The sequence below is a fragment of the Tinamus guttatus genome, unplaced genomic scaffold (genome assembly GCF_059628265.1).
Source record: "Tinamus guttatus ecotype Peru unplaced genomic scaffold, ASM5962826v1 Tinamus_guttatus_pri_ptg000155l, whole genome shotgun sequence".
Lineage (NCBI taxonomy): Eukaryota > Metazoa > Chordata > Aves > Tinamiformes > Tinamidae > Tinamus > Tinamus guttatus.
In genome coordinates, this window is record NW_028288689.1 from 6892451 (window position 1) to 6914631 (window position 22181).

General features: G+C 50.2%; 1 protein-coding gene across 2 annotated transcripts in view; it reads right to left on the reverse strand.

Moving 5' to 3' along the window:
* The window catches only part of SIL1 (SIL1 nucleotide exchange factor), an 85143-nt gene extending 70747 nt beyond the window's left edge, over positions 1 to 14396 (reverse strand). Inside the window, exon 1 of one of the 2 annotated variants that reach the window (XM_088522647.1) lies at positions 14351 to 14396. The gene's annotated coding sequence lies outside the window, so the exon portion shown is untranslated. Of the gene's footprint in view, positions 1 to 11620; positions 11982 to 14350 lie in introns of those variants that run through there. The other variant, XM_088522648.1, reaches the window with a different exon arrangement.
* Positions 14397 to 22181: the final 7785 nt, after the last annotated feature.

A 22181-nucleotide genomic window follows, 5' to 3' on the forward strand; every position in this document is an offset into this window, starting at 1 on the left:
AAAGTGGTTGCCTTGTCTCAGCGCTTCGTCTTTTTAGATACTCCTGGCAGACACGTTGTGGTGCCGACAGCCACGACCAGATCCTCGGAGCATTCTCCCTAGCCTAATTAGATATTTAAATAGTGCCGTGTGTACAAACAGCTTCACAGTTCAACACTAAGCATCATTTAGCCTATTAATTAAACACACTTAATAAATTCCTTCAGAAACTCGGGCATCCGCAGCAACGCTCCCGTCCAGAGAACACGAGCGTCGCCTGCCTCGTCAGCGAGAGCACGTGGCCACCTCCATCCCCGTGGCCTCGGCTCGCCGGGAAGCAGCCCGAGGTGGCCGTTTTCTGCCGCTCTCGGAGCTGCTTCCATCGGCATCCAGCTGCCCGAGGGCTGTGGCTGGCGTATTTTACGCGCTCCAAGTATCCACAGCACGGAAAGGCTCCGCACCCAGGCAATGCGGGGAGGGGGCCTGCTCTTCTGCTCTGCTCAGGGGGGAAACCTGCCTCGGAAACCTGCCGTGCCTCGGAGATCAGAAGACTGAATTTATCATTTATTATTGATAAATAATTTATCCATCTGAATTTATGGCAGCTTCCCTTGCCGGCCTCGGTGCCCGCCTTCCCCGCACGACATCCTCGCTGGGCGCGGGGCCGCCGCGTGTCCCGGCACCGCAGCGCAGGGCTGTGCCGGCCGAGGAGACCTGCAGGTATCTGCGGGTGAGCGTCCGAGGAGCCGCGTCTCGCACCGCAGAGCCCTGTCTGAGCTTGCTCCACGTCCGCCTTCTCTCAGCAGCACTTCCAACCTCTCCATCAGTCTCTCCTCTTGCCCATACCTATCACCTTCTGCTCCTTGCTGCAATTCACCATGTGCAACATTAAAAAAGATTGATTTTTTCCCCTCTCACACCATATCCATCATTCCTATCAGCCTCTATTTTCTAGGTGATGCTTTGGCTCGGACTAACCTGGGAGCCTGACAGGGTTGGGAGTGTTTTTAGGTTCCCCTCCCCACCAAGGGATATTTCTCTGAGCATGGAGAGGTGCCGACGGGCTGCAGGCACTTTCTGCAGAATTTGGGCTCCCACAGGAAAGAAAACACACAGCACCCTACTCCATGTCCCAGTATATTTGTGGCTACCCAAAGGCAAAGATTTAAACAGCATAGCCCCAGCCAATCTTGAAACGGAGCCTTTCGTTCTTTCCAAGTTTCCGCTAAGGCCTCAGACTCAAGAATATCCCCCATTTCCTTCTCCTCCCTGCTGCCCCTCTGTTGCAGAATGGACTCAGCAAGGGCCAAGTACCACCACGAAACACCTACCCACCAACCGAATCTACACAGCAGCTTCTCAGTGTTGTTCCTGTCCCCTCCAAAACTCTAAGTGTTCATCTTGGACCACGGGCCTCCTCCCATGCCCTTGCCCAACGTTGGTACATTTTATACCATTAAATGTAACACCCTTCAACACAGTCCCATGCCCAAACACCTGTGTTTCAGCCTGTGCCCGTTAACACCCCCGCTGCTGGATCTGTCCCCGTATGGAGGTTTCTTTTCTGGCCCGTTGCCTCTCCGGAGCCCAGGAGAGCTCCGCGTTCGGCAGCGCCGCATGAGTCACCCTGCAACCAGCTCAAAATCCGCCTGGGAAAGTGGGCAAGCAAAGGACCTTTCCAAATAGCTCTATCGATCCGTGAGAACAGTGAGCTGTAAAGTTTATGAAAAATGCATTTCCTCACTCCTCCCTTGTACGTGCGGCCGAGGTGACAGCTCCTTTTCAAAGGCAACCCATGGGCATCGGTCACAGCAGGCTCCCGAAGCAGCAGCGGCAGCAAACACGGCTACCTGCGCTCGAGCTATTCAGCCCTGCAAGAAGGGTGACCGGCACTCACCGTGACAAACGTGGACTTGTAGGGGACAGGATGAATTGTATAGGGCAGCCAGATGGATGCCCTGTTCAGGACCTCCCTTTCAAGAGGGTTGTGCTCCCTCCTGCTCCAGTTTTGTGGCAGGATCCCAGTTAAGAAGCTGGAGGGCCACAGGGCTCTGCTTTGTGAGCCCCTGTGGAAGCTGTGTCATCAGCCACGTGCAGTAAAATCCACGTGACGCCACAGCAAGAGCATCTCAAACTCTCATTTGAGGGGATTCAACATTAGATCCATTGCTCCAAAGCGGGTTTGCTCAGGACCATTGCTGGTTTTGCACCCTCTTGGGCAAATCATTCACCTCACTGGGGCTCAGTTTCCCTGGCTGCAAAACATGTCCCACATTTATCAACAACATTACCAAGGGCTTCTTCTACTAAAGCCTGCTGTAACATTATCTTGCTTAGACAGAAGGCATTATCAAATTTAACTTACTTTTTTCCCCAGTACAAGCAAGTTTTAATGCGATACCAGAGGATGCTTTTCATAACCTACTGAAAAAAAAAACACCCCGGGCAGCTATGAACACAAAGAGAAAATGGAGAGGCCATCAGTACAACCCAAGATAAAACCGACTCTCCCGATGATTTCCATTCTTTTACCTAGGCACTTGGCTCCAAGATTAAAGACTGAGACATGTTGCTCAGGCACAGGGGTCTCCACAGCCTGAAACAAAAGCAGGAGAACAGCCAGCCAGCAGCAGGCAGCGTTCACTTAGCATTTCCTTTTCCCCTAAGGAAATTTAAAATAGCAAAGGGCTCCAAAGACTGCAAATGCAGAACTTAAACACACAGGAAGCTAAAAGAGAACATGATTTTCCCCCTCTCCTCTATTCTGTCATCTGCCATCTCCACATTAGTGAAACGTGGGCTTTTTTTTTTTTTTTTTTTGCTATTCTGCTGGTGACATGATTGCAGACAGACTGGCAGAAGTCTCTCCTTATGTGTTCAGCTCTACCCTGCATCTCGATCTTAGCTGCATGTAGCAGTCTAGCATCCATCCTTGGTTGGCCCCTGGGCACTATTTTAAGCTTAATATCAGAGAGGAAGGCAGGAAATTGCCTACATGCAAGGCACCATCAATTGCAGAGAGTTCCCCATTTAAAAATTTATTTCTCCTCTGCTCTCTTCTCAGATGGAGCTATTTTAGGTGCTACTTGTAGAAATGTATGGAAGAAAAAAATGGAGAGTGACAGCACGGTGTCCCTTTAATTACAGCAATCACAGCTATAACACAGCCTATTAGGTTTCTCTTGGACAACGTTTGAAACAATTACTCAGCCACTATTAGCTACAAAATCGCTCTGGCCAAGCATGTCCACTTGGTCGGGGTAGGTGCAGGCCAATGTCCTTAAGCAGACGAAGAAGGTCTTGGAGGTCTCTCTGAAGGTACAACTCGTCCGTTGTTAGATGGCCCTGATCACCTGCACGGCTGTGACCTTCCTGGTGTAATCCTGCCTTTTGCTTTTTCCGCCTCCGCTGAGCAGAGCTTTGATCCCCCAAGGCACTCCGGGTTCAGAGCCTTCCTTTCTTTTGCCGCCTAGACATGAAGGACGAGTTTGAGTTCCTGGGCATCCCTGCTTCAGACAGGCCCATTTTGATGTTCCACAGAGAGCCGGTCTCTGTGACTCTTCTGGTCTCTTCAGACAAAGGTGGAACCATGGCCTGTGATGTGTGAAAAAGAGCATTTTCCTTGGGGAAGAAAAGTCAAACTAGCGCTCATCTCCACCTTGTCATCACAGAGCAGATGGAACTGATGCTTCAAAAGGCTTCTCGATCTTAAATCCTTTTGACATGGTGACAAATTAGGGAACTTGTCTCACAGATTCCAGCAGAGGTTATGAAACGACATTTCAGTGAATGCCTTACCGGCCATGGGATCCTCTGTGCGTTGTCAGAGCTGCATCAACCCCCCATGTGTACTGGAGAGCAGCTGATCCTGGATGGCTCCACTCAGGGAAGATTGACCACATCACTACAGCCACTTTAGCTGCAAATTCAGGACAGAGCCAGATGCGCAGCACAAAGAGTCCATGGAAAGAAATCATTTTAACATTTGTGCCTAAAGGAGCCGATAAGGTTACAAGCTAGACCTGGTCAAAGGGCTTCAAACGCCCAACAATTCCGTTTTTAAAAAGCAATAGCATCTCACACAGAGCCGGGAAAGTCGGCTCTCCATTGGCCAAGGACAGCTGAGAAGCTCTCCAAAATGAACAAGCAGGCAGGTGCTTCTACAAACCCTCTATTAAAAAAAAAGATTAACAATAATAATAAGGTAGAGGGGGGATAGAAAGAGACTAGATAGGATAGAAAGAGGATAGAAAAGAGGCAGGAGAGAAGCAAGGGAAAAGCAAAAGAAAATTCTAACCCAAAGGAGAAATAAACCTTCCAAGCAGTAGGAATGGGATGAGACCATGGCTCTCACCTGAGCCTATGACTGCTCTCACAGCACTTAAAATTACTATCCACGGAGTTCAGTTCGGTGAAGTCAACTTCACTTCATCAGGTTAGCAACGAGAGGAGCCCAAAAGCTCGAGTGACCGAGGGAGGAGGAAAGCAGAGGGCAATTGGCAGCAACTGTTTCTCCTCTGTGATCTTCTCTTCCTAGTGACAAAAGCTGTGTTTCTATCCTCAGCATCCTTTGATGCAGACTGAAAAGACCCACTCTTTCTCCTCTTGAGCTTCCATCAACAGCAGGAGACCTTAAAAGAAGTCACTTAAAAGAAGTGGCGGATGGCAGTGGAAAGCAGCAGCCAAAGGATGTAGTGGGTTTTTTTCTCTCCGTTCCTTGGCCTTTGCTCTATGGTTTCTTGCTTGTATGACTTGGTTGAACCCTCCTTGCCTGCTCTAATGGCTAATAGAAGATTTTTTAGGCACTTACTCCCTTGAAGCTTTAATGAAAGAGGTGTCTGGAGCACCTTCAGCTCTACTCAGAAACATGAGGACATCCTGAAGAATTTTTCTTGCATCCTGGTGGTGCCACAGATTCCTCCTGCTGTATCAGATGGGGGAGGCAGGAAGTCCATCATGAGACTGCCAGAAGGGCACGTTTATGCTACGGGGGCTTCTCCCATGAAGACTACAGATTTTGGCTGTCCCTTCCTCCAAGCAGATTTTAATTTAAATCACGTGAAGGACAAAACATCCAGCAGAGTTTTCAGGACAGTCAAACTGCTAAAAACAACTGCTACATGAATCTGGGTTGTTTCAATGACAGCCCCACGCTGACTTTCAGCGCCTACAGCTGCCATACGTCAAGATAAGTTTTGGTGAGGCCCTAATCCAAGGAACAACTAGAGGAGTGAGATACCTTCATGCATCCACAAGATCCGTGCAGGGAGGCAGTGCTCACCTGGAAGTGTTTGCAACATCAGGGTCAGGCAGTACAGTTTTTCGAGAGCAAAGAGTCCATCATTTATGCATTAAATGTTACACTAATGCCACAGTACAATAAAAATAACTGTAGTGGTCTCCAGCCTCCAAATAAAGTAAAAAATGTTTCTTTTTTTTTTTTTTTAAAAAGACAAAAAGCAAAGCAAACAGCACTTCCACAAAAAGTCCTGGAGTAGCTTTGAGTTCTCGTAGAGGACGGAGCCACGTGATGATCTACTTGCCTTGCAGTCACATCTAGCCGATGCATCGTGACAGCCCTTCAGCCTCCTGCCTCCTCATCGCACCTGCGGGGTGCCACGGCTGCCCACAGACGTGCTGCTCCTTGTGCTTTAGTTACAGGGTTGGGGAAGGCAGTTCAGCCGGTCTCAGCGTTTGGTCGGCTTCACACAGCTCAACCCTTTGGAAAGAGCCCCAAAGGAGCCGGCACACGCAGGTGCATCAGTCCATGTGCGCCGTGGTGAAATGCTCTCACAAATACATCTCCTGAATACATGAACTCTCCTTTAAATCAAGCAGCCCGTTCTGTTTTAGTTAAGATTTACTGAGAGGTTTCTTTCTTTCTTTTCTTTTTTTTTTTCTCCTTTTGGAAGCAACCATAGATGGACAGAAAGAAAGAGAAGACATTAATGAACATAGTAATTATTCCCAAAATTGCAAATAGGAGTGATTCTTCACCCTGAGACAAGTCTGGAAAACATGATTAAAATGCTCCAGGGAATATTCTTGAAACTGCAGGTAACAGAACAGATAAAACATATTTAAAGTATCTCACAGGGGACATGTACTTTTTAGGTAACAGCTATAATTCTGCTGTGAAAAATAATATCCTTCCATTCTTTACTGCGGAGGTAAAAGGATGCCCCCAAAAAACCCCACACCAACAGAACAAAGTGTCTTTAGTGGCGATGGGGTCTGGCTCCGGATCCGCAGCCCCGCGTGCCGAAGTGCAGCAAGGAGCAGAGGCAGCTTCTGCAGGGACACGCGGCGCACCAGCAGCGTTGATAGTCGATGCACATGGTGCAATTCCACACAGCAGCACAAGGAGGGTGGAGCGGGAGGTGGGCTCCTCCTGCGGCGCCGCCGTGCCCAGCTTCCCTGGCGCCCGCGACGCCGAGGCTGCCAACTGACAGACTGTGCCTCAAGTACCCACCAGCAGCAACGATTTGTCATGTGTCACATCAAATACACTCTTTGGAGACCACCGCACTCCCTTAAGCAGACGGCTGCCAAACTCCAAAGAAAAAAATCCAAGAAAGTTGGCTGGTCGGTGCTAAACCCAAGTGCCTACAAAGACCAGAGCGCTTTTCATGTATAAAATCCATCAGTACAATGCAGTCTGCTCCCTGCAGCACCTTCCGTGCAAGGCAGCCATCAACAGGATCTATTATTGAGGAAAACTCCTCAATTTTCTCCCTCATCAGGCCTGTTTTCCCTCCTGTCTTCACCCGTCCTCTCTACAGCCACAGCACAGGGTCTGGCAGGCAGCACCAGCATCCCAATGAGGTGGTGGTGACACGTTCCCTGTGGAGACACTCAACCCAAGCTCCAGCATGGCTTTCAAGACAGGTTTTCACCAGAGTGCCGGACAGCAGAGCAATTCCAAAGCCAAAAAGTTAATTCCTGAGTATTATCAGAGCTTCCATACCCAGTTCTCCCATGGGTTCACAGCTTGTGTTGAAGCCCCTTGTGAAGTGAGAGGTTATGCTGCTATTCCCAAACCAGCTGCTTCATCCCTGAGTTCACCCAGAACCTGGCACAGAACATCCAAGTCTCTCAGCCATTTCCACACCATCCCCCAGCCAGCTCTCCCAGCTACCCCTTCTAGCTTTGGCTTCATTCCCCTTTTTGATTGAATACAGCTTGTGTGGGAAGCCCCTGCTCCCTGTGGACACTGTGTTTACTGCTAAGATGTGCAGAGAGCTGAAAATCCTTTCAAAACTTTGGTCAAACTTCTCAGGACTCAAGGACCTACCTGCACTTCCAGACCTTGGCTACTGCAGCCATATCAGAAGCCATCAGAGACCAAACATTCGGTTGCTCAGGGAAAGATCAGACTTCAGCGCTTACTGATCATCACAGAAGACAAATCCCTCAGCCAAGATCTCGTCCATCAGCTCCAGATGTTCCAGTAGCCAGAGTCCTTCAACTGATAGTAGCCATCTGAGACCAGTGGTAGCCCCCAAAACCTCTCCTATAGAAATTGAATAATGGCCCCAAAATGTCTACAAAAGACCTGAGGTTCTTGGTTGCTTGGGGGCTTTAGAAAACTACAAAGGGGGAGATTGTTTCAAAAAGTGACCATGAACCACAGAAAGATAAGAGATCCAAAGGAAAGATGAGAGAAGTAGGAAGCCTTGCCTCCAGTCACCAAAAAGCAACTGCCTGCCCCCAAACCCAGCATGACCTTGAATGACACCGCACAGAAACAATAAGTGAGAAAAGGGAAAGAAACCCTGCAGCAAAGAACAAGGAAAGAACAAGAGGGAAGGCCCAGGGCATTCCCCTTGGTATTGGTAGCACCTGCACAGACCTTCAGCAGCAGTTATTTTTCCACAGTTTATTTAAAGAGCGAGGTTATATTTAGACACAGCTGGGTCTGTATCAGGATTTTTCCCCAGCCACGGGGACTGGCATCAAGCAGAGGGCACCATCTCCCCATCCTTACTTGGCCAGGATGGTCCTTCTTTTTGTGCACAAAACCCAGCCAGCAGGTACACACACCAGGAGACTTGCCAAGCGCTCGTGGCAAAGCACAGAGCGTCCCCAAAACGCACAGAGCGTCAGACTGAGTCCGCGTGGAGGAGGAGGTAGCAGACACAAGTCTCTGCCGCTTACAGGGAAGCTTTGCAAGCACTTGCAGCCGCAAAAATGCGAGTCAGAAGCCAAGGCGACGCAGATCTTCCCCAGACCTCACCCAGGGGTTTCCATCAAATAGTTCTTTGGCCTGTGACTGCTCAACGGAGGACACGGCTATCGCCACCACGTTTCCCCAGCCTGGATAGCCGGGGAGCTGTTCACAGCCAGATTAACAGGAGAAGCTTTGGGCATAAATCCAGAAGACTCAAACACACGTCTCTGAGCAGAGGACAGAAGGCTCTACCCACTGTTTACCATTCCCCTGCGAGGCTTCTGATGCCTTTTAACGCATTTATTACCCAATTTATTTGTAATTTTTTGCTCAGATCTCTGACTTGCAAGTATTTCAAAGAAAAATCAAACAGCCGCAGAACTGAAGAACTCCAGGGCATCCACACTGATTTCCTCAACAAATTCCCGTTATGTTTCTCAACAATGGAAAATTTTCCCACAGGGCAAGAGAACAAAGCGGACGCTGGCTACCAGAAAAGGCGCTGAGGCTCAAAGGCAGCGCCGGGCACCAGCCCCGCGCGGCGCCTCGAGTGACGCTCCGCCAACACCCAAACAAAGACACTCATATAACAACACCCGGCAAAGAACTCCATTAAAATGTGTGAAAATCCCATGGTGGGGAGTATCCTTATGATTTCCAGCTACCTCCTGCCAATGTTGAACAAACTTTTCAAGCATCTCGGTGTGTGTTTTCTGCTTGTCTACCCCAAGCCAAGGTGGAAAGGGAAGGTAACGCCCCCCCCAGTTTATTCCTAATTTGGGTGCAGGAACAGTGGATACAGGAATATTGCTTATGCTTCCCTGCAATCTCCCTGCGTGAGGGATGTCCTATCCCACATCAAGCCATTTCCAACCCTGCCGCATTCCCACTGCAGAAGCGAGCAGGGTTCCTCATATCCAGTTCTTCAGTTTTGTACCTTTGGCTGCAATCCATCTCTGTGAGCATTAAGCAACACGACAGCATTCAAAAAGCCCAGAGTTTTGAGTAGACTCTAATTCATACAGGGCTCCCCCTGGAAATTTTGCATAGCGTAATAGGCTATTTTGTGGGCAGGGAGAGATCAAAAAAATTAATTAAGTCAGAGTAAGAAATAACCTCCCCAAAAGTGAGTAATGGTACTAAAGCAGCTATCATGAACTGGCCAAGCACATTTTAAGCACTATCCATTTTCACTTTTACATTGTCTTGGAAAAGAAAATGGAGTGGATTTGTTCTATGTGCATATTGTCTCCTATTTGTTACTGTCTATCTATTGAAGCTTACTTGAAAAACAAAATTTAATTAAAACCCACAGCGCTGCATGGCCTGCCTTTGAAATATGCCTGCATTAGCAGATCATTACAGCAAATGAAATACAGCTTCGTATCATATTTTTCAAACACCATCCTAAAACATTTACAAATTAAATAATACTCTCGCAGAGAGAAATTAAGTGACATGGTGTTTAGCAAGGGCAAAGAGATGTTTACAGACATGAGGCCAATGAGGCAGGGAAGGAACGGTGTTAGCGAAGGGGGAACGGTGTTACCCAACGGTGTTACCGCAGGAGGAGTTTGGAGAGGATCAGGCTTCACATTTCCGAGCATCTCACGCAATCTGCTCATCGCTCTGCGCCTCCGGACATATCGAGAATGAGTTTTTAGCATTTAAAACCATCCGTGTCATTCCTCCCGGTTCGTTTGAGGAAGCAAAGAGATGGGGATGTCTGACAGGGAGGAGGGGATGTGGCCACCGCAGCTACGTGGCGCCGCTTTGTACGGCGCTAGTTCAAGGTTAAACATTTCACTTGCGCAAATCTCCGAGGCTGCCTTGCTCAAAAGCTGTGCCAGGTAATTAGAATCATTATAACTATTATTAGACCATAATATTATTATAGCATTTTTGCTACACTTGACATCTGTTGGCTGATAGATTTAACTGGTACATAAGAAATAATTACACATAGATTTCTTGCAAATGAGCGCCAACACGGAAGACATTAAAGTGTTCCACGTTGCAGAAGTTAATTTTATGGAGGCATGCTCGAAATAAAAATTCTAAAATTAACAGTTAAACCTTTACAAACTCCTGCTAAAGAAACCATTGCAGTTTTAATAGGCAGCTTTTAAAAATCACGACTTTTCTTTTGAGGCTGAATGATAGATACCTGGGCTTGGTATCGCCCTCAGAGCAACACAGGCATCTTCCTCCCACCTCTCCCAGCGATGCACAGGTTTCCAAGACACTTTCATGTTGCCTTTCCTCTCTGTGCAGCAGATTTTTGAATTGGCAAAGATTCTGGCTGTACAGGGAACCAAGTAATCAGGGCTCTTCTGAACTGCTCACTGAACACCCAACAGAATTATCCACACACACGTACCTAGGATGAAAATACAGCATCTTTCACCCCATGAAGCCCAAAGAGCTTCACAAGCTGAACTAGAGAAGCAACTTACCCATCACCAAGATTCAACCATACCCAGAGTAGAATGCAACCCTTTTACCAATGTTTAATTAGAGCATGCAGCCCCCAGAGAGGAGGAGAATCCTATCGAAACCACAGGAATGATTCAGGGAAGCAGATTTTGCTCCCTTCAAGCTGAACTTTGGTCCAGACACACCACATCTGGACTCTTCAAGAGACATAAACCAGCCCCCAGAGTCACCTCTCCCCACAGCTCGCTCTGCACCCACCATCAGCCATGGGGCAGTAAAGCAGAACATCCAGAGCACCCTTTCTCCAGCACATTGACATTTCACTTAATCCAATTTCTCCTCTTGGAGCTTCGTTTGCACTGGGAATGTGATCAGCAGAGCCCTAGCTGGACAAGGTATTCTGGAATTGCTCTCATGGGGAGACCCTATTTGGGCATAAAAAGTGAATGTAATTAATTATTTCAGAGCACCTCGTTTTTATTCCAGAGGGGAGTAACCAGCCAAGAAACTTTTTTTTCAGAATTACTTGGGCAGAAAGATTTATTTTTACAAGCACAGTCAGCTGCAGACAAGCCTAACTCTCACTGCGGATAGTCTTGGGGAGAATCAAAAGGCAGTAGGACACTGTGGACCCACAGTCACCCCAACGCGCAAGGACACTTGGGCACCCTGTTTGCTGCGGCTGGAACGAAACCTGTCTCAAAAGCTGTTCCTTGCAGTGCCACAGCCGCATGATTCCCAGGGAGGACATTCCCAAGGGGACCCGTGGTAGAGAGCAGGGCACGAGGCGGCCGAGGGACCGCAGGGTTGGCTCTGAGGGACACCAGCCCAGCGGAAGCTCCCAGCGAGCAGCCCAGAACGCAACACCCGCTCGAAGGAGATTCACGAAAGCTCTTTACAACCGGGTCTTCTGATTGCTCCTCCGCAGCAATCCGCCCGCGTCACCTCCAGGCCAGCAGCAAGGAAGCAGCCAGGCTTTTCATTGTGTCTGACACTCCAAAGCGAACCAGAGGAAATCAGAGCAAGCGAGCTCACCTTAATGAGGCACCATGCTGCTAGAGGGAAAAACCAAAGCAATCCCCCTCAACTACCGCCTGTTCCGAGCAGCTACCAACGATTCTCTGTCAAAAAAGCAAAAAGGAAGGGAAGAAAATTTCAAGTAGAGGCCCTGGTGGCTCTGAATGGGTCTGCTGCTACTCAACCTTTTCATTAATGGCCTGAGCAATGAAGAAAGTACTTTTAGAAAATCTGCACCAGTGCCCAGCAGCTAAGAGGGGGAAGCACTCTGAAGGTCAGGATCAGAACTGATAAGGTGAAGAAAAGGTCTGATAAACCAACAAACAAAATCAATAAGAAGAAAAGCAATAAAGACAATGCAAAGTAAGAAAAGAAGGAAAAAAAAGGTTAAAAAGTCAAATGCTCAAATACAGTGTGGGGGAAAATTACCTAGCAGAGTTAATGCGGAAGAAAATCAGCGACTGGAGCGGACTAAGAACTGAAACGTGTATTAGTAGAGTGACACCCCTGCTCCAGCTGCAAGAACCTAAGAGGCATTCGGGGATTTAATAACAGCTGTAAGACACGAAATGAAATTATTCCACTCGGCAGGGCAGAGCTGGGAGGCAACACTGAGTGCTGGGCTAAAGCGCGGTTTAAAACACAGGTATAAAGACGACTTTTCCAGTACTGGGTTTGGTTTTAGCCTCCTCCATCTGGCTACTCCTACACTGCTACAGCAGTGACTTTTCAGAGCTAAGAGTAAAATGCACCAGAGCTCCTTATACAGCTGAAAGGCACCCACACAACAGCCCAAAGAAAGGCCGCTCAGTTCACGTCTCCATCAGATTTTAGAAAGGAAAGGACCATCAGCCAGTCCAGCAGGGAATCCTTTAAAACTCTGGATCATCCTACCGGGCATAAGGGTTACTAAATGCAGAGCAAGGAAGCAGGTGCTTTGAAACATCTTGCTTCAAGGAGCAACAAATGCTCAAAGTGGAGCAAATCTCATGCAAAATTTGAGCCTAACTTCCAGGAAAATTAGTGCATTTAGGACTTCACATGGCCTTGAGAGGATTTTTTTTTTTTTTTTATCAGAAGCTGAGGAACAAACTGCCTCTTGAACCACGGCCAGAAAAGGTTTGACTAAACCTTTGGGAGACACTTTGTCTGCTTTCACACGGCGGCTTCCCAGAAGATCCCTGGTGTTGTGTCATTACTGATTTCAGGTGCTAAGAATAGCTGCACGTTAATAATAAATAATAACTAGCTTTATATAGAGCATATCAACAAAGCACACGGCAAATCTCAGCTGAAGCTCATTCACCGACTTTGAAAGTCAAAGTGAAACATTATTTCTTGGGGGGGGAAACTGAAGCAGGCGGTGAAGGGCCACAGAGGGAGTTGGCAGCAGGGAGGATTAGCACATAGGAGATCTGTGAGGCCTGAATTTATCTCATTAACCCATTACCTCGCAAATTTGGGGGGTAGATTTCATGTGCTTTCAATCACACCTGCCCAGCTTGACCACTTCTGTTTTTATTAGTCTTCAAATTCCTCGAGAAACAGAAGCAGCTAGAGAGGATGCTGGGGAGTTTTTTGGAGTGTTTTACTACTCATACTAAGGAACTTCTGGACAGTGAGAAGGAAGGTGGCAATGCCCACCCCTCACCTCTCCGGGGCACTGGGGCAGCTGCTGCGACAGCATATGGGGAATTGCCACTTTCCAGCTTTTTTCCACAAAAAGGAATGTATTTGCATGCCTTTACATCTAGCAAGTATAGGCCATACAGAGGGTAAAGCGGGTCCTGCAGAGCACAGCAGAGGCTGCTCTCGTCCCCACGGGGGCCTCGGGACAGCCCTCTGGCCGTTTCCACCCCACGAGCGCCTTGGGGGCTGCTGAAAACCCCCGGGCTGATGCAGCGTGGTCATTTTGAAGCAATTTAAAAAATGCTATTGGAAAAAAAAAGGGAGGGGGGGAAAGGAGGAAAGAATGAATCCCTTAAGAGCACTACTCTTAAGGCAGCACCGTGTTCAGTGAAAGACACTTCAGAGACTTCTCTGCGCTCACGAGCTCTGCAAGCACAGCGGCAGCCTCCGAAGGGAGACAGCCCTGCCAAGAGCAGCTCCTTTGCCCCAGCAAGATCACCCTCTTTTGGCAAGCAATTAAACCATCAGCTTTGTATCAGCAAAGTCACGCTTTCTGCCTCTAAACTGTATTTACACGAGGCTAGTTTTGCACCAGCAAAGCACTGGAAAATAAATAATGTGTCACTATGATGCAACGTCTAAAAAACTTGCTCGCATCAACCCAGGGCACCTTGAGAGACCTTGATTATTCATGAAAGGCGGCTTCTAGCAAGCGCATTCAACTAGAGAAATCAAGTAATTTATGGCAGTATTCGGTATTTGTATACAAATATGTCATTTGCTGGGCTTTCACTTGCTTGCTTTATGCAACGTGTAATTTCCCCTGCTCTCCAGTGAAAGAGCTGCACACGGGCTCGTACTGAAATAATTCAAGTGCATTAAGCGAGACCTGGGTAACCTGGAGATAAAAACACAGTTTAACAGCCTTGAACTGCCTTTATTTCCGCGCTGCGTAACTGCCCCGCCTCGCCAGGCCGCGACCCCCGGCCGCGCTCAGGGCGCGCCGGCCCCGCCCCAACGGCCGCCGCCAACGGCCGCCAACGGCCGCCGCGCCCTAAACGGCGGGAAAAGAGGGGGCGGCCGCGACCCCCGGCCCACGTGGGAGGGCGCCGCACTCACCGCTCCGCACTGCGCACGCTCCGCTCGCCCCTCCCCGGCACGCCGGAGCGCCCCGCCCAGCCCCTCCGCGCCAATCAGCGCTCGCCGCATGGCCGGGGCTCCGCCCCCGCGCGGCCGTAGGGGCGGAGCCGTTGGCGCTGGCCCGCCTGAGGGGGGGGAGCGAGTGGCCCGTGCGTGGCCGCGCGTTTCGGTGCCGTTAAAGCGGTATCAAGCCATAAAGAAACACAGGCTGGAAATGAAGGACTATCTTCCTTTCAGTATTAATTGGAGGGAAACGGTTAAATAAATTACTTTTCCAAATAGTGCCTGTGTTGCTCAGGGGACAGGATGGTGGCCCGATGCCGAAGCCAGTTGCTTGCTGGCAGGTTTTTGCCTTTGGTTTAGCACTCGAGTTCTCCCCTTTTGCAGCGTCCTGTGCTGCCCCTGGTTTTGATTTGGTCATCTTGCATCATCCCTGTAAGTTATATCAGCTGGCAGAGATCACTCTTTTTTTCATCATTTTTGGGCACCAGCTGTGCAACAGCTCATCCGAAATTTGCTTAACTAGCACAAGGGGAGGGAGGAAGGCAAATAAAAGACCTCGTATTTGCTCTTCGCGGGCATCATCGGTTTGCTACGACATGGCAGGCATCGGTGAGCACAGCGCTGCAGTGCGCACCGCTGAGGAACAGCGAAAGGCAATGCACATTCGCCTCTGTATGCCTATTGCTGTCCAACAAAGAGAAAAAGGAGGAAAATGATTACAGGAGCAATTAGGAGCCAGAAAAGCCCCTCCACGGCTGCTGACTTGCTTGAGCAGCCATCCTGGCATCATTTGGGTTGAGCTGGGGCATCCCTTGGGCACCAGAGGTACCACTGAGCTCAGCACAGAGGGTAGGGCAGTGTTCAAAAGGCTTGTGCCACTGGATTGTGTCACGAGTTGACACCTGGACCCCGCATTTGCAGTGTCAGCTCCAAGTCAGTCAGACAAGTCACGGAGGAGAGTCAGGGTTGCCGTGAAGACCCTGCAGTGGCATTTCCTACACTTGAGATGTGGCTTTGGAGCTGCCTTGCCTGTGCTGAACCACTGTTCCCTTCACGGGGACACTGCTAGGAGGGAAGCTGGAGGGAAACAGGGAGCCACGGTCCCCCAAACGGCAGCAATGCAGCCACAAGAGGGTGCGTGGCCCAGGGCCATGGTGGCCCTTCCCTCTCCCCTGCTAGCAGGGCTGAAGCGGGGCCTGGTTCTCTGCCATCCCTGTGGTGGGTGGGCTGCGGGGAAGGGAGGAGGTGACACTTGCGCATCTGTGTGTCAGGCGCAGTCCAACGTGCCCTGCCTGCCACTGGCCGTTTCACCTCACATCTGTCCCTCTTGGGTTTTCACACTTTTTGAAGGAGATAGTGAAGCTTCAGGTAAATACAAGGGTGTTAATTCGCAGGCTTGGCACCTAAGGTCCTCTGGACCATGCTGAAAAAGAGGTGAGAAAGTCAGATCAGAAAGCACATAAACTGCTTCTCCTGCGCCTTCCCCAGAGCAGGCCCCCAAAGATGTGGGCCCGCAGGAGGCCTGGAGGTCCCTTCTGCCACAGCATCGCGGCCCCTAAGGTCACAGCGAGGCTGGTGTCCCCAGAGAGACCCAGGAAGAGAGGCAGCTGCTCTTTACTTCACCGCAGCCTTTCTTATTCCACGTCTTCCCCGCAGCCCAAGTGCTGAGGTCTTGAGCCGAGCTGCCGACGTGCATCTAGCAGCTGGAATTGGTTTTATTTTTACAGTGTCATTTATTTTTACAGAGGCCAGATTTGCAGCGCTGGTGCCTCAGACACCAGCACCACCATCAGTACCATGGAGGCCTCCTTGCTACCGAGGCCTTTGGGAGGGCTCTTTTCTCCCTTCTTACATAAAGTGCCTTCCAGAGCCAAGACCGTTACATTTTCTGGCACCCTTATTATATCAGCACAGTAAAAGCAAAGACAGAATGGATTCAGGCAGGAGAGAGGTGAGAAAGCGGTGTGAGGGATTTATGAGCAAGCTCCACTGAGGAATAAGCTTCAGAGTTGCCACTGAACACTGAAACGGCCGGCAGCGAGGCTGAGATGCTCTGGCAAGTGCACTGTAGGCAGGATTCCAGTCCTCATCATTTTCTCTCAAACCTCCTGTGTTTTGTGCCTCCAGTTCTTGCAGTCAGGTGATGGATTGTATTAAAATCGCAACTTTCATTTAAAGAAAATGAAATGTTTTCAATCTTTCCTGGGTGGGTATAAACACCTCAGAATCAGCATCCTGAAGGCTCAGAACGCAGAGAGCCCATAAAGCGCACGCCACGGATTTATTGGGTTCTAATGCCATGATTTTTCAGGCAGCTGCATGATTGCTGGCAGGACATAATTCCCGATTTTCCAAAGCTCAGGGCTGAAAATACTGCGGTAGTCAAGTTCTCCCCTCCTGTTCTCTGTGACACTCTTGTCCCCGTGGCTCAGCGGAGCTGTGAGCATTGCCATCAGCTCCAGACAGGGCTGTTCCACATTGGCAGCGGCACATTTGAGGACCAGGACTGGGAAAGAGTTGAGCCCTCTCTTTCAGGCACAGTGGAAGGAGCAATAATAAAACCCCATACTAGTCCCACTGCCTGGAAATCACTCCCTTGTGAAAGAAATTAAAAAATACCCTCTGCACTGTTGGTTTTTTTTTTTTTTTTTTTTTTGCATTTTGTGATCAAGTCCCTCAACAATATTGTTTTGCTCTGATGGGATAGGGTGTTTTTCCAAAGGATATTGAAGAATCAATAGCGCACAATAGTAATTTAGGTCTGCGAGCAATTTGTCATCAATGTACTTAAAGACAATCACATCACTAGGGGGGAGGCCTAATTGGGGAGTTGTGTAATTAGTTTTTATGTTGCTGCAATTATTCTGCTGGCTACATATAAAGAACATGGCAAAATGCAGCACTTAATTTTAAATCAAGACTTGAGTCTCCTTTAGTAGGTAAATTGATGTTGAGCACATCACTTAACAGTGCCTACAAAACATGCTGTTTAGATCACCAAAGGGTGGAGAAAGGGACTAAGCAGGTAGGTGACTGATAGGTCACTGGCTGGGTTGGTGGGAGCTTGGTTGATCCCTCCGACATCCGGTGTCACTATTTCCAGGCACTTTGGGGACAACGTTGGAGGCGGCATGTGCGTGACCCACTCTGGGACACCGTGAGCAGCTGATACCTCGTGTTTGAGACCCTTCTTTTCAGGACAAGCTTTGCCCGGTGTCTGCTTGGTGCCCGAGGAAGAGCTGCTCCTTCATGGCCTTCACCCTGAGGCTGGCTGCTTCCTTCGACTCCCGGCCCCAGGGCGGATGAGTGCAGGATCCACAGGGCTGCAGGGTGTTGCAGTGCCCGCAGGCAGCGGGAAAAGCTTGGTTCCCCTCTGAAAATAATGGTCTAAAACTTCACCTGCTCAGCACCTGCCCCCATCATTAGCTTCTGAGCAGCAGAGGCCAAGGCTGATGCTAAAATCCCCTGTGTGATTTACTGTCGCACCCTGCATTTCACTCTGCGTTTTGGGCAAAAGTGACAAGAAATCCTCCACAAAAAGCCTCACTGGAAATTGAAACAATTCCCATAAAAGCTGCACAAGGCCTGGAAGTGGCTTGGGTGCCATAAGTCATGTCAGGGGCGCTCACAAAAGCAGCTTTCTTTGGCAATACCCTCCAAGGAGGGGGATGCACTTTTCAGCTTCTCCCAGGGTGCTCAGCTGCCTTCCCAATGTTTTGGAGTGTCTCCATGAGGAGAGTATCCAAGTTCCTCCCACCGCAAGCTCTGCTGCTCACAGCTTTGCCTCTTCCACAGAACTGACAAAAAGAAGTTGAGTCAATAAAACTTTTTCCTGCCTTTGCGAGCGGCTGTAATTACTTGATTTCAATGAACATTTGCAAGCGGTTCCATCGATCACACAGGGCCAAGTGCTGCTCTCCCTCCGGGCTGCTCCGTGCCGCTGGCCGAGCCGCAGCAGCGCGCTGGGACCAGCCCGCTACCCTCTGCATCACGTATCCGGCTCCCCCATCGACCGAGACACGGCATTTTGCCCTGGATTTGGTTGGAAATGGAAGTATTCAGCCGCTTCTGGATTCCCCAGATACTTAATTATATACTCAATTTAACTCCAGAAGCAAAACAAAAATAATCCGTTAGGAAACACTTAGTGATAGTAGGTAGCTGGTCTTTTTTTTCCTGCTAAAGTACTTGCAAGGAGTTTTTCTTAAGAGGAGACCAAGAGTAAATCCATGCACGGTGAGGGCAGGTGGATGACCATGTGTTTGAAGCACAGCTACATGCAGCTCAAGTGCAGTGAGGAAGAGGACTTGTGTCCGTTTTACATCTGAAATTAACAACTGAATGATTTTTGACTGGGTTTAGAATTAAGAATTCAGAATTAATGGTTGTACCAGGAAAGCCAAGGGGCTTCTTAGGATGGTGGGACCTGATCTGGTGTCCCCATGTCCCGCTGAGCATCGCTCGCTGGCCCAGCACCCCCGCCAGGGCTGCCCACCCTCCGTGCTCCCCTTGCCACGTCTCCAGCACTCGCGATGGCCGGGTCTGGAGGTGTCAGTTCTCCTGGAAACACTTGAGGAGAGGCCACTCCTCAGTGTCCAGGAGAGGCTGCCAACCTTGCCCAAGGACTGCCCTCCTCTTCGCTGGAGGTTTGATCTGCAGCCGAACTCCGTGGACCGCTGCGTGCCGGGCTTATCCCGTGCTAAGCACGCCGAGCGTCTAAGAAGGGATTATAGCAGGGAAATAATTGCTGGCTTTCTTTGTGCTCGGGAAGATTATGTGCTCGGGGTGCGGCGGAGCTGAGTGCTTGGAGCCGTGCCGAAAAATCACCTCCGAGCGCGTGGGGTGTCCGCACATTCTCCCCCCGCCTTCTCCACAGCCTTTGCCCACTTGCTCGAGCTCAAAAACTCAGATTAAATTCAGGCTCGAGCAGGTGTGACCGTTTAATGAGCGGTAACTCTGGAGCCGCGGGACGAGCTGGCTTCCCAGCTTCCCACAACCCCTCTCTTTGCTGTCAGAGCAGAGCTGGCGACATCCAGGGCAAGCCAGTCTCCACGCCGGGAAGACCGATGAAACGAATCTTCACACAGAAGCGAGTTGTGACCCTGCCAGAGCACCAAACACCCCATTTTCGTAGCCCTGCTGCAATCGGACAGGGCTAAGGGGGAAAAAACACCAAGACCCAGCGCCCTCCCAGCTACGGCAGCTGGGGCAGTCACTGCCCTTCATGCTGGGGTGACCGTGTCCCCACAGGGCTCGTGCCAAGGCATCGCCCTCATCCATGTGCCAAATCCCAATTTTGGAGGCTGCTGGTGCAATCCCCACCGGACTGTGGGCCCGGCGGAGGGCAGAGGCACTGCCGGGGCTCCGCTCGCCCCGCGCGGCTCGCGAGGGCTGCTGGAGGCAGCAGTGCTGGCTGAGTGCAGCTTTTCATTACGGGTTATTACGGCATTATTCATCACGGCAAAGTGCTTCAGCCGTATGCCGGCTTCGCCCCGCGCGCCAGGGCTTCCCTTGCTCGCTGCCATTTTATATGAATTTCTGATTAAATTAGATCAGGCAGCAAAGGTGATCAATTCAAAGCCGATTTCCTACAAAGCCATACACAGATGATTTATAAAGAGAGAGATGGATAAAGGCTGTAACAAGAGGAAAGGCAGCTGGCAGCTCCGGTGCAGAGAGAACGGAGAGTTTTGCAGAAAGCAGCTGATTTTGCTGGAAATGGGGCTGGGGTTGCCGGGGCCAAAGCATCACTGCGGCAAGTTCAGCTCCTTCCAGAGCCCCTTGGCAGACGAAACTACCGTTACTGACTCTAGGAGCAGCCTTTCCAGGCACAAAAAAGCAGGAGTGGGACAGGGTACTGGGGCAGGATGGGGTGTCTGAAGGATATGGGGTGTCTGAAGGATAGAGGGTGACTGAAGGAGATGGGTGACCAGGGAGGACAAACGCTGCAGCAGGAAAAGGTGCTGAGAAGCATGAGGTGCTGGAGCAGGATGAGCTGCTAGAGTGGGATCATAGAATCATAGAATGCTTAGGATTGGAAGGGACCTCTAGAGATCATCTAGTCCAACCCCCCTGCATACGCAGGGACACCTAGAGCACGTGGCACAGGACTGCATCCAAGCGGGTTCTGAAGATCTCCAGCGAAGGAGACTCCACAACCTCTCTGGGCAGCCTGTTCCAGTGCTCTGTCACCCTCACTGTCAAGAAATTTTTCCTTAAGTTCCTATGGAATTTTTGGTGTTTCAGTTTCCGGCCATTTCCTCTAGTCCTATCAGTGGCCACCACTGAAAAGAGACCATCCCCGTCCTCTGCACTCCCTCCCTTGAGGTACTTATAGACACTGATTAGATCCCCTCTCAGCCTTCTCTTCTCCAGGCTGAACAGGCCCAGCTCCCTCAGCCTCTCCTCATAGGGCAGATGTTCCAGGCCCCTGATCATCCTTGTAGCCCTGCGCTGGACTCTCTCCAGAAGCTCCACATCCCTCTTGTACTGTGGAGCCCAGAACTGGACACAATACTCCAGATGCGGCCTCACCAGGGCTGAGTAGAGGGGCAGGATCACCTCCCTCAACCTGCTGGAGACGCTCTTCTTAATGCAGCCCAGGATCCCATTGGCCTTCTTGGCCATGAGGGCACACTGCTGCCTCATGGTCAACTTGTCGTCCACCATGACACCCAGGTCCCTCTCTGCAGAGCTGCCCTCCAGAAGGTCAGTCCCCAGCCTGTACTGGTGTTATTTCTCCCCAGGTGGAGAACCTTGCACTTGGCCTTGTTGAATTGCATGAGGTTTTTCACCGCCCAGTTGTCCAGTCTGTCCAGGTCCCTCTGGATGGCAGCGCAGCCCTCTGGGGTATCGGCTACTCCTCCCAGTTTCGTGTCATCAGCAAACTTGCTGAGGGAGCACTCCGTGCCTTCATCCAGGTCATTGATGAATAAATTGAACAGGACTGGACCAAGGACTGACCCCTGGGGGACCCCGCTAGCTACAGGCCTCCAACTAGACTCTGCACCGCTGATCACCACTCTCTGCGCCCTGCCATCCAGCCAGTTCCTAATCCACCTCACTGTGCACTCATTTATCCCACACTTCCGGAGCTTGCCCAGGAGGATGTTGTGAGGGACGGTGTCAAAAGCCTTGGTGAAGTCGAGATAGACGACATCCACCGCTCTCCCCTCGTCTATCCAGCCGGTCATTTCATCATAGAAGGCTATCAGGTTAGTCAGGCAAGATTTCCCCTTGGTGAATCCATGCTGACTACTCTTGAGCACCTTCTTGTCCTCCATGTGCCTGGAGACAACAGCCAGTATGAGCCGTTCCATCACTTTTCCGGGGACGGAGGTGAGGCTGACTGGCCTGTAGTTGCCTGGGTCCTCCTTCTTGCCTTTTTTGAAGACTGGCGTGACATTGGCCTTCTTCCAGTCTTCCGGCACCTCCCCCGTTCTCCAGGATCTTTCAAAGATGATGGAGAGCGGCTTAGCTATGGCATCTGCCAGCTCCCGCAGCACTCTGGGGTGCATCCCATCAGGGCCCATGGATTTTTGGGTATCGAGTTTCCTTAGGTGCTCTCTGACCCAATCTTCCTCTACCCAGGGCAAGTCTTCCTCTCCACCCGCTTCTTCTCTTGTCTCTAGGGCCTGGGGCTCTAAAGGGCTGCCCTTGGTAAACACCGAAGCAAAGAAGGCATTCAGCAACTCTGCTTTTTCTGTGTTATTTGTAACCAGGGTGCCCATCCCGTCCGCCAGCGGACCCATGTTTTTCCTGATCTTCCTTTTGCTGTTAATGTATTTGAAGAATTTTTTTTTGTTAT